This window comes from Triticum urartu, chromosome 4A (genome assembly GCF_056163025.1).
Source record: "Triticum urartu cultivar PI428250 chromosome 4A, HENAU_Tu73, whole genome shotgun sequence".
NCBI lineage: Eukaryota > Viridiplantae > Streptophyta > Magnoliopsida > Poales > Poaceae > Triticum > Triticum urartu.
The window spans coordinates 550,079,629-550,091,561 of NC_141876.1; positions in this window are offsets into that span (position 1 = coordinate 550,079,629).

Here is an 11,933-nt window from a genome sequence, read left to right on the forward strand (position 1 = left end):
AGGGAGGATTGCTCTCCACTCTGTAAGATTTTTTAAACTTAGGCAAGTACAAGACTGTAACAAAGCCCACGAGTGGGAGGATTGCTCTCCACTCGGTAGGATTTTTTAAACTTAGGCGAGTACAAGACTGCAGCTAAGCCCCCGAGTGAGAGGATTACTCTCACTCAGTAGGATTTTTTAAACTTAGGTGAGTATGAGACTGCAGCTAAGCCCCCGAGTGGGAGGATTGCTCTCCACTCGGTAGGATTTTCTAAACTTAGGCGAGTACGAGACTGCAGCTAAGCCCCCGAATGGGAGGATTGCTCTCCACACGTTAGGATTTTTTAAACTTAGGCGAGTATGAGACTGCAGCTAAGCCCCCGAGTGGGAGGATTGCTCTCCACTCTGTACGATTTTTTAAACTTAGGCGAATACGAGACTGCAGCTAAGCCCCCGAGTGGGAGGATTGCTCTCCACTCGGTAGGATTTTTTAAACTTAGGCGAGTACGAGACTGCAGCTAAGCCCCCGAGTGGGAGGATTGCTCTCCAGTCGGTAGGATTTTTTAAACTTAGGCGAGTACGAGACTGCAGCTAAGCCCCCGAGTGGGAGGATTGCTCTCCACTCTGTAGGATTTTTTAAACTTAGGCGAGTACGAGACTGCAGCGAAGCCCCCGAGTGGGAGGATTGCTCTCCACTCGGTAGGATTTTTTAAACTTAGGCGAGTACGAGACTGAAGTGAAGCCGCCGAGTGGGAGGATTGCTCTCCACTCGGTAGGATTTTTTAAACTTAGGCGAGTACGAGACTGCAGCTAAGCCCCCGAGTGGGAGGATTGCTCTCCACTCGACAGGATTTTTTAAACTTAGGCGAGTACGAGAGTGCAGCTAAGCCCCCGAGTGGGAGGATTGCTCTCCATTATGTAGGATTTTCTAAACTTAGGCGAGTATGAGACTGCAGCGAAGCCCTCGATTGGGAGGATTGCTCTCCACTCGGTAGGATTTTTTAAACTTAGGCGAGTACGAGACAGCAGCTAAGCCCCCGAGTCGGAGGATTGCTCTCCACTCAGTAGGATTTTTTAAACTTACGCGAGTACGATACTTCAGCTAAGCCCCCGAGTGGGAGGATTGCTCCCCACTCGGTAGGATTTTTTAAACTTAGGCGAGTACGAGATTGCAGCTAAGCCCTCGAGTGGGTGGATTGCTCTCTATTCTATAGGATTTTCTAAACTTAGGCGAGTACGAGACTCCAGCGAAGCCCTCGAGTGGGAGGATTGCTCTCCACTCGGTAGGATTTTTTAATCTTAGGCGAGTACGAGACTGCAGCTAAGCCCCCGAGTGGGAGGATTGCTCTCCAGTCGGTAGGATTTTTTAATCTTAGGCGAGTACGATACTGCAGCTAAGCCCCCGAGTGGGAGGATTGCTCTTCACTCGGTAGGAATTTTTAAACTTAGGCGAGTACGAGACTGTAGCGAAGCACCCGAGAGGGAGGATTGCTCTCCACTCTGTAGGATTTTTTAAACTTAGGCAAGTACGAGACTGCAACTAAGCCCCCGTGTGGGAGGATTGCTCTCCACTCGGTAGGATTTTTTAAACTTAGGCGAGTACGAGACTGAAGTGAAGCCGCCGAGTGGGAGGATTGCTCTCCACTCGGTAGGATTTTTTAAACTTAGGCGAGTACGAGACTGCAGCTAAGCCCCCGAGTGGGAGGATTGCTCTCCACTCGGCAGGATTTTTTAAACTTAGGCGAGTACGAGAGTGCAGCTAAGCCCCCGAGTGGGAGGATTGCTCTCCATTCTGTAGGATTTTCTAAACTTAGGCGAGTATAAGACTGCAGCGAAGCCCTCGATTGGGAGGATTGCTCTCCACTCGGTAGGATTTTTTAAACTTAGGCGAGTACGAGACAGCAGCTAAGCCCCCGAGTCGGAGGATTGCTCTCCACTCAGTAGGATTTTTTAAACTTACGCAAGTACGATACTTCAGCTAAGCCCCCGAGTGGGAGGATTGCTCCCCACTCGGTAGGATTTTTTAAACTTAGGCGAGTACGAGATTGCAGCTAAGCCCTCGAGTGGGTGGATTGCTCTCTATTCTATAGGATTTTCTAAACTTAGGCGAGTACGAGACTCCAGCGAAGCCCTCGAGTGGGAGGATTGCTCTCCACTCGGTAGGATTTTTTAATCTTAGGCGAGTACGAGACTGCAGCTAAGCCCCCGAGTGGGAGGATTGCTCTCCAGTCGGTAGGATTTTTTAATCTTAGGCGAGTACGATACTGCAGCTAAGCCCCCGAGTGGGAGGATTGCTCTTCACTCGGTAGGAATTTTTAAACTTAGGCGAGTACGAGACTGTAGCGAAGCACCCGAGAGGGAGGATTGCTCTCCACTCTGTAGGATTTTTTAAACTTAGGCAAGTACGAGACTGCAGCTAAGCCCCCGAGTGGGAGGATTGCTCTCCACTCGGTAGGATTTTTTAAACTTAGGCGAGTACAAGACTGCAGCTAAGCCCCCGAGTGAGAGGATTGCTATCCACTCGGTAGGATTTTTTAAACTTAGGGGAGTATGAGACTGCAGCTAAGCCCCCGAGTGGGAGGATTGCTCTCCACTCGGTAGGATTTTCTAAACTTAGGCGAGTACGAGACTGCAGCTAAGCCCCCGAGTGGGAGGATTGCTCTCCACACATTAGGATTTTTTAAACTTAGGCGAGTACGAGACTGCAGGAAAGCCCCCGAGTGGGAGGATTTCTCTCCACTCGGAAGGATTTTTTAAACTTAGGCGAGTACAAGACTGCAGCTAAGCCCCCAAGTGGGAGGATTGCTCTCCAATCGGTAAGATTTTTTAAACTTAGGCGAGTACGAGACTGCAGCTAAGCCCCCGAGTGGGAGGATTGCTCTCCACTCGGTAGCATTTTTTAAACTTACGCGAGTATGAGACTACAGCTAAGCCCCCGAGTGGGAGGATTGCTCTCCCCTTGGTAGGATTTTTTAAACTTAGGCGAGTACGAGATTGCAGCTAAGCCCCCGAGTGGGAGGATTTCTCTCCATTATGTAGGATTTTCTAAACTTAGGCTAGTACGAGACTACAGCGAAGCCCTCGAGTGGGAGGATTGCTCTCCACTCAGTAGGATTTTTTAAACTTAGGCGAGTACGAGACTGCAGCGAAGCCCCCGAGTGGGAGGATTGCTCTCCACACGTTAAGATTTTTTAAACTTAGGCGAGTACGAGACTGCAGCTAAGCCCCCGAGTGGGAGGATTGCTCTCCACTCGGTAGAATTTTTTAAACTTACGCGAGTATGAGACTGCAGCTAAGCCCCCGAGTGGGAGGATTGCTCTCCCCTTGGTAGGATTTTTTAAACTTAGGCGAGTACGAGACTGCAGCTAAGCCCTCGAGTGGGAGGATTGCTCTCCATTATGTAGGATTTTCTAAACTTAGGCGAGTACGAGACTGCAGCGAAGCCCTCGAGTGGGAGGATTGCTCTCCACTCGGTAGGATTTTTTAAACTTAGGCGAGTACGAGACTGCAGCTAAGCCCCCGAGTGGGAGGATTGCTCTCCACTCGGTAGGATTTTTTAAACTTACGTGAGTACGATACTGCAGCTAAGCCCGCGAGTGGGATGATTGCTCTCCACTCGGTAGGATTTTTTAAACTTAGGCGAGTATGAGACTGCAGCTAAGCCCCCGAGTGGGAGGATTGCTCTCCACACATTAGGATTTTTTAAACTTAGGCGAGTACGAGACTGCAGCGAAGCCCCCGAGAGGGAGGATTGCTCTCCACTCTGTAAGATTTTTTAAACTTAGGCAAGTACAAGACTGTAACAAAGCCCACGAGTGGGAGGATTGCTCTCCACTCGGTAGGATTTTTTAAACTTAGGCGAGTACGAGACTGCAGCTAAGCCCCCGAGTGGGAGGATTGCTCTCCACTCGGTAGGATTTTTTAAACTTAGGCGAGTACGAGACTGCAGCTAAGCCCCCGAGTGGGAGGATTGCTCTCCACACGATAGGATTTTTTAAACTTAGGCGAGTACGAGACTGCAGGAAAGCCCCCGAGTGGGAGGATTGCTCTCCACTCGGTAGGATTTTTTAAACTTAGGCGAGTACGAGACTGCAGCTAAGCCCCCGAGTGGGAGGATTGCTCTCCACACGTTAAGATTTTTTAAACTTAGGCGAGTACGAGACTGCAGCTAAGCCCCCGAGTGGGAGGATTGCTCTCCACTCGGTAGAATTTTTTAAACTTACGCGAGTATGAGACTGCAGCTAAGCCCCCGAGTGGGAGGATTGCTCTCCCCTTGGTAGGATTTTTTAAACTTAGGCGAGTACGAGACTGCAGCTAAGCCCTCGAGTGGGAGGATTGCTCTCCATTATGTAGGATTTTCTAAACTTAGGCGAGTACGAGACTGCAGCGAAGCCCTCGAGTGGGAGGATTGCTCTCCACTCTGTAGGATTTTTTAAACATAGGCGAGTACGAGACTGCAGCTAAGCCCCCGAGTGGGAGGATTGCTCTCCACTCGGTAGGATTTTTTAAACTTACGCGAGTACGATACTGCAGCTAAGCCCGCGAGTGGGATGATTGCTCTCCACTCGGTAGGATTTTTTAAACTTAGGCGAGTATGAGACTACAGCTAAGCCCCCGAGTGGGAGGATTGCTCTCCACACATTAGGATTTTTTAAACTTAGGCGAGTACGAGACTGCAGCGAAGCCCCCGAGAGGGAGGATTGCTCTCCACTCTGTAAGATTTTTTAAACTTAGGCAAGTACAAGACTGTAACTAAGCCCACGAGTGGGAGGATTGCTCTCCACTCGGTAGGATTTTTTAAACTTAGGCGAGTACGAGACTGCAGCTAAGCCCCCGAGTGGGAGGATTGCTCTCCACACGTTAAGATTTTTTAAACTTAGGCGAGTACGAGACTGCAGCTAAGCCCCCGAGTGGGAGGATTGCTCTCCACTCGGTAGAATTTTTTAAACTTACGCGAGTATGAGACTGCAGCTAAGCCCCCGAGTGGGAGGATTGCTCTCCCCTTGGTAGGATTTTTTAAACTTAGGCGAGTACGAGACTGCAGCTAAGCCCTCGAGTGGGAGGATTGCTCTCCATTATGTAGGATTTTCTAAACTTAGGCGAGTACGAGACTGCAGCGAAGCCCTCGAGTGGGAGGATTGCTCTCCACTCTGTAGGATTTTTTAAACATAGGCGAGTACGAGACTGCAGCTAAGCCCCCGAGTGGGAGGATTGCTCTCCACTCGGTAGGATTTTTTAAACTTACGCGAGTACGATACTGCAGCTAAGCCCGCGAGTGGGATGATTGCTCTCCACTCGGTAGGATTTTTTAAACTTAGGCGAGTATGAGACTGCAGCTAAGCCCCCGAGTGGGAGGATTGCTCTCCACACATTAGGATTTTTTAAACTTAGGCGAGTACGAGACTGCAGCGAAGCCCCCGAGAGGGAGGATTGCTCTCCACTCTGTAAGATTTTTTAAACTTAGGCAAGTACAAGACTGTAACTAAGCCCACGAGTGGGAGGATTGCTCTCCACTCGGTAGGATTTTTTAAACTTAGGCGAGTACGAGACAGCAGCTAAGCCCCCGAGTCGGAGGATTGCTCTCCACTCAGTAGGATTTTTTAAACTTACGCGAGTACGATACTTCAGCTAAGCCCCCGAGTGGGAGGATTGCTCCCCACTCGGTAGGATTTTTTAAACTTAGGCGAGTACGAGATTGCAGCTAAGCCCTCGAGTGGGTGGATTGCTCTCTATTCTATAGGATTTTCTAAACTTAGGCGAGTACGAGACTCCAGCGAAGCCCTCGAGTGGGAGGATTGCTCTCCACTCGGTAGGATTTTTTAATCTTAGGCGAGTACGAGACTGCAGCTAAGCCCCCGAGTGGGAGGATTGCTCTCCAGTCGGTAGGATTTTTTAATCTTAGGCGAGTACGATACTGCAGCTAAGCCCCCGAGTGGGAGGATTGCTCTTCACTCGGTAGGAATTTTTAAACTTAGGCGAGTACGAGACTGTAGCGAAGCACCCGAGAGGGAGGATTGCTCTCCACTCTGTAGGATTTTTTAAACTTAGGCAAGTACGAGACTGCAGCTAAGCCCCCGAGTGGGAGGATTGCTCTCCACTCGGTAGGATTTTTTAAACTTAGGCGAGTACAAGACTGCAGCTAAGCCCCCGAGTGAGAGGATTGCTATCCACTCGGTAGGATTTTTTAAACTTAGGGGAGTATGAGACTGCAGCTAAGCCCCCGAGTGGGAGGATTGCTCTCCACTCAGTAGGATTTTCTAAACTTAGGCGAGTACGAGACTGCAGCTAAGCCCCCGAGTGGGAGGATTGCTCTCCACACATTAGGATTTTTTAAACTTAGGCGAGTACGAGACTGCAGGAAAGCCCCCGAGTGGGAGGATTTCTCTCCACTCGGAAGGATTTTTTAAACTTAGGCGAGTACAAGACTGCAGCTAAGCCCCCAAGTGGGAGGATTGCTCTCCAATCGGTAAGATTTTTTAAACTTAGGCGAGTACGAGACTGCAGCTAAGCCCCCGAGTGGGAGGATTGCTCTCCACTCGGTAGCATTTTTTAAACTTACGCGAGTATGAGACTACAGCTAAGCCCCCGAGTGGGAGGATTGCTCTCCCCTTGGTAGGATTTTTTAAACTTAGGCGAGTACGAGATTGCAGCTAAGCCCCCGAGTGGGAGGATTTCTCTCCATTATGTAGGATTTTCTAAACTTAGGCTAGTACGAGACTACAGCGAAGCCCTCGAGTGGGAGGATTGCTCTCCACTCAGTAGGATTTTTTAAACTTAGGCGAGTACGAGACTGCAGCGAAGCCCCCGAGTGGGAGGATTGCTCTCCACACGTTAAGATTTTTTAAACTTAGGCGAGTACGAGACTGCAGCTAAGCCCCCGAGTGGGAGGATTGCTCTCCACTCGGTAGAATTTTTTAAACTTACGCGAGTATGAGACTGCAGCTAAGCCCCCGAGTGGGAGGATTGCTCTCCCCTTGGTAGGATTTTTTAAACTTAGGCGAGTACGAGACTGCAGCTAAGCCCTCGAGTGGGAGGATTGCTCTCCATTATGTAGGATTTTCTAAACTTAGGCGAGTACGAGACTGCAGCGAAGCCCTCGAGTGGGAGGATTGCTCTCCACTCGGTAGGATTTTTTAAACTTAGGCGAGTACGAGACTGCAGCTAAGCCCCCGAGTGGGAGGATTGCTCTCCACTCGGTAGGATTTTTTAAACTTACGTGAGTACGATACTGCAGCTAAGCCCGCGAGTGGGATGATTGCTCTCCACTCGGTAGGATTTTTTAAACTTAGGCGAGTATGAGACTGCAGCTAAGCCCCCGAGTGGGAGGATTGCTCTCCACACATTAGGATTTTTTAAACTTAGGCGAGTACGAGACTGCAGCGAAGCCCCCGAGAGGGAGGATTGCTCTCCACTCTGTAAGATTTTTTAAACTTAGGCAAGTACAAGACTGTAACAAAGCCCACGAGTGGGAGGATTGCTCTCCACTCGGTAGGATTTTTTAAACTTAGGCGAGTACGAGACTGCAGCTAAGCCCCCGAGTGGGAGGATTGCTCTCCACTCGGTAGGATTTTTTAAACTTAGGCGAGTACGAGACTGCAGCTAAGCCCCCGAGTGGGAGGATTGCTCTCCACACGATAGGATTTTTTAAACTTAGGCGAGTACGAGACTGCAGGAAAGCCCCCGAGTGGGAGGATTGCTCTCCACTCGGTAGGATTTTTTAAACTTAGGCGAGTACGAGACTGCAGCTAAGCCCCCGAGTGGGAGGATTGCTCTCCACACGTTAAGATTTTTTAAACTTAGGCGAGTACGAGACTGCAGCTAAGCCCCCGAGTGGGAGGATTGCTCTCCACTCGGTAGAATTTTTTAAACTTACGCGAGTATGAGACTGCAGCTAAGCCCCCGAGTGGGAGGATTGCTCTCCCCTTGGTAGGATTTTTTAAACTTAGGCGAGTACGAGACTGCAGCTAAGCCCTCGAGTGGGAGGATTGCTCTCCATTATGTAGGATTTTCTAAACTTAGGCGAGTACGAGACTGCAGCGAAGCCCTCGAGTGGGAGGATTGCTCTCCACTCTGTAGGATTTTTTAAACATAGGCGAGTACGAGACTGCAGCTAAGCCCCCGAGTGGGAGGATTGCTCTCCACTCGGTAGGATTTTTTAAACTTACGCGAGTACGATACTGCAGCTAAGCCCGCGAGTGGGATGATTGCTCTCCACTCGGTAGGATTTTTTAAACTTAGGCGAGTATGAGACTGCAGCTAAGCCCCCGAGTGGGAGGATTGCTCTCCACACATTAGGATTTTTTAAACTTAGGCGAGTACGAGACTGCAGCGAAGCCCCCGAGAGGGAGGATTGCTCTCCACTCTGTAAGATTTTTTAAACTTAGGCAAGTACAAGACTGTAACTAAGCCCACGAGTGGGAGGATTGCTCTCCACTCGGTAGGATTTTTTAAACTTAGGCGAGTACGAGACTGCAGCTAAGCCCCCGAGTGGGAGGATTGCTCTCCACACGTTAAGATTTTTTAAACTTAGGCGAGTACGAGACTGCAGCTAAGCCCCCGAGTGGGAGGATTGCTCTCCACTCGGTAGAATTTTTTAAACTTACGCGAGTATGAGACTGCAGCTAAGCCCCCGAGTGGGAGGATTGCTCTCCCCTTGGTAGGATTTTTTAAACTTAGGCGAGTACGAGACTGCAGCTAAGCCCTCGAGTGGGAGGATTGCTCTCCATTATGTAGGATTTTCTAAACTTAGGCGAGTACGAGACTGCAGCGAAGCCCTCGAGTGGGAGGATTGCTCTCCACTCTGTAGGATTTTTTAAACATAGGCGAGTACGAGACTGCAGCTAAGCCCCCGAGTGGGAGGATTGCTCTCCACTCGGTAGGATTTTTTAAACTTACGCGAGTACGATACTGCAGCTAAGCCCGCGAGTGGGATGATTGCTCTCCACTCGGTAGGATTTTTTAAACTTAGGCGAGTATGAGACTGCAGCTAAGCCCCCGAGTGGGAGGATTGCTCTCCACACATTAGGATTTTTTAAACTTAGGCGAGTACGAGACTGCAGCGAAGCCCCCGAGAGGGAGGATTGCTCTCCACTCTGTAAGATTTTTTAAACTTAGGCAAGTACAAGACTGTAACTAAGCCCACGAGTGGGAGGATTGCTCTCCACTCGGTAGGATTTTTTAAACTTAGGCGAGTACGAGACTGCAGCTAAGCCCCCGAGTGGGAGGATTGCTCTCCACTCGGTAGGATTTTTTAAACTTAGGCGAGTACGAGACTGCAGCTAAACCCCCGAGTGGGAGGATTGCTCTCCAGACGTTAGGATTTTTTAAACTTAGGCGAGTACGAGACTGCAGGAAAGCCCCCGAGTGGGAGGATTGCTCTCCACTCGGTAGGATTTTTTAAACTTAGGCGAGTACAAGACTACAGCTAAGCCCCCAACTGGGAGGATTGCTCTCCAGTCGGTAAGATTTTTTAAACTTAGGCGAGTACGAGACTGCAGCTAAGCCCCCGAGTGGGAGGATTGCTCTCCACTCGGTAGCATTTTTTAAACTTAGGCGACTACGAGACTGCAGCTAAGCCCCCGAGTAGGAGGATTGCTCTCCACTGTAGGATTTTTTAAACTTAGGCGAGTATGAGACTGCAGCGAAGCCCTCGAGTGGGAGGATTGCTCTCCACTCGGTAGGATTTTTTAAACTTAGGCGAGTACGAGACTGCAGCGAAGCCCCCGAGTGGGAGGATTGCTCTCCACACGTTAAGATTTTTTAAACTTAGGCGAGTACGAGACTTCAGCTAAGCCCCCGAGTGGGAGGATTGCTCTCCACTCGGTAGGATTTTTTAAACTTAGGCGAGTACGAGACTGAAGTGAAGCCGCCGAGTGGGAGGATTGCTCTCCACTCGGTAGGATTTTTTAAACTTAGGCGAGTACGAGACTGCAGCTAAGCCCCCGAGTGGGAGGATTGCTCTCCACTCGGCAGGATTTTTTAAACTTAGGCGAGTACGAGAGTGCAGCTAAGCCCTCGAGTGGGAGGATTGCTCTCCATTCTGTAGGATTTTCTAAACTTAGGCGAGTATGAGACTACAGCGAAGCCCTCGAGTGGGAGGATTGCTCTCCACTCGGTAGGATTTTTTAAACTTAGGCGAGTACGAGACTGCAGCTAAGCCCCCGAGTCGGAGGATTGCTCTCCACTCAATAGGATTTTTTAAACTTACGCGAGTACGATAATTCAGCTAAGCCCCCGAGTGGGAGGATTGCTCCCCACTCGGTAGGATTTTTTAAACTTAGGCGAGTACGAGATTGCAGCTAAGCCCTCGAGTGGGAGGATTGCTCTCCATTCTATAGTATTTTCTAAACTTAGGCGAGTACGAGACTCCAGCGAAGCCCTCGAGTGGGAGGATTGCTCTCCACTCGGTAGGATTTTTTAAACTTAGGCGTGTACGAGACTGCAGCTAAGCCCCCGAGTGGGAGGATTGCTCTCCAGTCGGTAGGATTTTTTAATCTTAGGCGAGTACGAGACTGCAGCGAAGCCCTCGAGTGGGAGGATTGCTCTCCACTCGGTAGGATTTTTTAAACATAGGGGAGTACGAGACTGCAGCTAAGCCCCCGAGTGGGAGGATTGCTCTCCACTCGGTAGGATTTTTTAAACTTAGGCAAGTACGATATTGCAGCTAAGCCCGCGAGTGGGAGGATTGCTCTCCACTCGGTAGGATTTTTTAAACTTAGGCGAGTACAAGACTGCAGCTAAGCCCCCGAGTGAGAGTATTGCTCTCCACACATTAGGATTTTTTAAACTTAGGTGAGTATGAGACTGCAGGGAAGCCCCCGAGAGGGAGGATTGCTCTCCACTCTGTAGGATTTTCTAAACTTAGGCGAGTACGAGACTGCAGCTAAGCCCCCGAGTGGGAGGATTGCTCTCCACACGTTAGGATTTTTTAAACTTAGGCGAGTACGAGACTGCAGCAAAGCCCCCGAGTGGGAGTATTTCTCTCCACTCGGTAGGATTTTTTAAACTTAGGCGAGTACAAGACTGCAGCTAAGCCCCCAAGTGGGAGGATTGCTCTCTAGTCGGTAATATTTTTTAAACTTAGGCGAGTACGAGACTGCAGCTAAGCCCTCGAGTGGGAGGATTGCTCTCCACTCGGTAGGACTTTTTAAACTTAGGCGAGTATGAGACTACAGCTAAGCCCTCGAGTGGGAGGATTGCTCTCCACTCGTTAGGATTTTTTAAACTTAGGCGAGTACGAGACTGCAGCTAAGCCCTCGAGTGGGAGGATTTCTCTCCACTCGGTAGGACTTTTTAAACTTAGGCGAGTATGAGACTACAGCTAAGCCCTCGAGTGGGAGGATTGCTCTCCACTCGGTAGGATTTTTTAAACTTAGGCGAGTACGAGACTGCAGCTAAGCCCTCGAGTGGGAGGATTGCTCTCCACTCGGTAGGATTTTTTAAACTTAGGCGAGTACGAGACTGCAGCTAAGCCCCCGAGTGGGAGGATTGCTCTCCACTCGGTAGGATTTTTCAAACTTAGGCGAGTACGAGACTGCAGCTAAGCCCACGAGTGGGAGGATTGCTCCCCACTCGGCAGGATTTTTTAAACTGAGGCGAGTACAAGAGTGCAGCTAAGCCCCCGAGTGGGAGGATTGCTCTCCATTCTGTAGGATTTTCTAAACTTAGGCGAGTATGAGACTGCAGCGAAGCCCTCGAGTGGGAGGATTGCTCTCCACTCGGTAGGATTTTTTAAACTTAGGCGAGTACGAGAGTGCAGCTAAGCCCCCAAGTCGGAGGATTGCTCTCTACTCAGTAGGATTTTTTAAACTTACGCGAGTACGATACTGCAACTAAGCCCCCGAGTGGGAGGATTGCTCTCCACTCGGTAGGATTTTTTACACTTAGGCGAGTACGAGATTGCAGCTAAGCCCCCGAGTGGGAGGATTGCTCTCCATTCTATAGGATTTTCTAAA